The 2,884-nt window shown below is 45.3% G+C and overlaps 1 long non-coding RNA gene across 1 annotated transcript; it reads right to left on the bottom strand.

The window, feature by feature from the left end:
- Window positions 1-510: 510 nt before the first annotated feature.
- LOC145546321 (uncharacterized) lies at window positions 511-1,748 on the bottom strand. Its single transcript, XR_014082749.1, has 2 exons — window positions 1,259-1,748; window positions 511-699 (listed from the first exon to the last, which is right to left on the bottom strand). It is a non-coding gene; the product is annotated as an uncharacterized LOC145546321 (long non-coding RNA).
- Between the last annotated feature and the right edge of the window lie 1,136 nt (window positions 1,749-2,884).

Below are 2,884 nucleotides of genomic sequence, written 5' to 3'. Positions count from 1 at the left end.
TGCAGATAAGATGCAGAGAACCTACTAGGAGCACCCTGAGGCCACGTGACCCAGTCTGGCTTCTGCCAGCCTGTCCCGGAGGAACACTGGGTCAACCTTGATTTCAGGCTCCCTTCCTCCCCGACTCCAGCGGTGCTCCTGCCTTCTGAAAGGGCATGTGCAGGGCATCCTTGCCTCGTCCTTTTTCTCTCTGTCAGCATTCACTTGTTCTCACCATTGAAGTCAAGGCTGAAAAATCCAAATTGGTTACACTGGGATTACTGGCACCATGTACTGGTGTGCACAGCAGATTTGATTTACGGTAAGTATGTCAAATACGTCAATGTGGTGCTTTGAAGTGTGGGTGTATGGTGGGGGGGATGGTGTAAGGGGTGGGTACTGCATTGTGTTTTGGAGAACACTGTAGAACTTTTGTCTATGTTTTTCACCTGGGGAATAATTCAATTCCCAGTTTGATTCCAGAGAAACCATAAAATCAACCCAGATAAAAAAATCACACAATCAAGCATGCAGAAGAACCCAAGCCTTTTTCTTTTCCAGGAGAATCTCAAGTTAGAGTTTTGGAAATGAACACAAGGTTTCCAGGGAAGGAAAAGTGAGCCTTCCTTGCTGGCCCTTCCTCTTCCTCATCTGCTCTTCCTCTTCTCTCCCCTTTTCCTTCCCCTTTTCTTCTTTCATCAGCCCTTCAGCTGCCAGCTACTACAGAAAAGGAAGAAAGACCTGCATCACATCAGCACTCTGCCTCTTATAAAATACAACAAAATCCTTTTAAAAACGATTCCGAATGAACGTGCGCATACCCAGCCCTCGGCTTTAGCAAGGATTCTAGTTTCTGATAAAGGCAGAGTGTTAAGAGATCGTGGGATAACCCGAGTCAGGAGGTTTAAAAACCCTGACAACCACCAGTCTTGTTTCATGTCATGATTGCACCACTGGTTACCCTGATGTTGAATCAGCATTCTGCAGACCACATAAAGGTCAGGTCTATCTTCGCAAAGTGAAAGTGCTGAATTATATTGAAACTGTAGAGAAAAAAACAAACCAACCTTGACTTAAGTGTCTAAGTATCAGCTCTGAAAGTTTTGTTTTTATCTAGAATTACAGTAAACTCATTTTGGAATGGTTGGGGAATGTTGTCTTCTGAGTAATTTACTCTTCCACTTAATTGCAAGTTACCCCATGTACTCCCAGGCCCTTCCTTCTTTCCCTGGCCTTTGCCTACCCTTGGCTAGTTCTCCTATTGGCTGCATCTACTTACAAGCCCAGACACGCCTCTGTTTCTGATGGGGCAAGAAGTCAGTGGCCTCTGATATACCAAGGACCTAAGAACTCAGATATAGAGTCAAGTAGAGTTGCAGTCTGGGTGTCCTGGAGCCCCTTGAAGCACTGTTGCCCATGCTCTGCTGGGGAAGCTGGGGGAAGAGGATCAGGCGGGACTGCATTCAGATTTGGTCTTAGCCATAGCCACATGCTGGCTGCTATGCTTTGGGCCACAGTCTAATATCCTGGCCAAAGTCCAGGTGCTGGATTACACTACCTGATGCCAATGGGTGCCAACACTGGTCTATCCTTAGCTGGAGCACACACTTGCCCTTTGAACTCACTATGTCTAAACCATCTGGCCTCCTTTCCCATCCAGGCCTCTGCAGTCAGAGTAGGACCCAGGTCTCTCCCTATCCCCAGAGGAGTTCCACATCTTGTCTCAACTTCCTCCCAACCAGCCACCCCACCCCAGGCTGGAGCTTCCAACTCTTGTGTCCAGACCTGTTCCTATTATGTTGTTGTTCAGTCACTAAGTCATGTTAGACTCTTTGTGACCCCATGGACCACAGCAGGCCAGGCCCCTCTGTCCACCACTATCGTCCAGAGTTTGCTCAAACTCATGCCCACTGAGTGGGTGATGCCATCCAACCATCTCATCTTCTGTCACCCTCTACTCCTTTTTCCTTCAATCTTCCCCAGCATCAAGGTCTTTTCCAATAAGTCAGTTCTTCAGATCAGGTAGCCAAAGTACTGGAGCTTCAGTTTCAGCATCAGTCCTTCCAACGAATATTCAGGGTTGGTTTTCTTTAGGATTGACTGGTTTGATTTTCTTGCATTCCAAGGGACTCTCAAGAGTCTTTTCCAGCACCACAATTTGAAATCTTTGATTCTTCAGCCCTCAACCCTCTTTATGGTCCAACTCTCACATCCATACATGACTACTGGAAAAACCATAGCTTTGACTGTATGGACCTTTGTTGGCAAAGTGATGTCTCTGCTTTTTAATATACTGTCTAGGTTGGTCACAGATTTTTTCCAAAGAGCAGGCATCTTTTAATTTCATGGCTGCGGTCACTGTCTACAGTGATTTTGGAGCCCAAGAAAATAAAATCTGTCATAAGGGTGGTGTCATCTGCATATCTGAGATTATTGATATTTCTCCCAGCAATCTTGATTCCAGCTTGTGCTTCATCCAGCCCAACATTGCACATGATGTACTCTGCATCTAAGTTAAATAAGCAGGGTGACAATATACAGCCTTGACATACTCCTTTCCCAATTTGGAACCAGTTCTTTGTTCCATTTCCAGTTTTAACTGTTGCTTCTTGACCTGCATACAGATTTTTTAGGAGGCAGGTAAAATAGCCTGCTATTCCCACCTCTTTAAGAATTTTCCACTGTTTGTTGTGACCTACACAGTCAAAGGCTTTGGCGTAGTCAGTAAAGCAGAAGTAGATGTTTTTCTCTGGAACTCTCTTGCTTTTTCTATGATACAAATAATGTTGGCAATTTGGTCTCTGGTCCTCTGCCTTTGCTAAATCCAGCTTGAACACCTGGAAGTTCTTGGTTCACGTACTGTTGAAGCCTAGCTTGAAGGATTTTGAGCATAACCTTGCTAGAA

Source organism: Giraffa tippelskirchi, chromosome 1, assembly GCF_054371585.1.
Source record: "Giraffa tippelskirchi isolate mGirTip1 chromosome 1, T2T-mGirTip1v1.2.pri, whole genome shotgun sequence".
NCBI classification, from domain to species: Eukaryota; Metazoa; Chordata; class Mammalia; order Artiodactyla; family Giraffidae; genus Giraffa; species Giraffa tippelskirchi.
The sequence above is the reverse complement of the archived record's forward strand: the minus strand, read 5'-3'. Positions and strand labels throughout refer to the sequence as shown.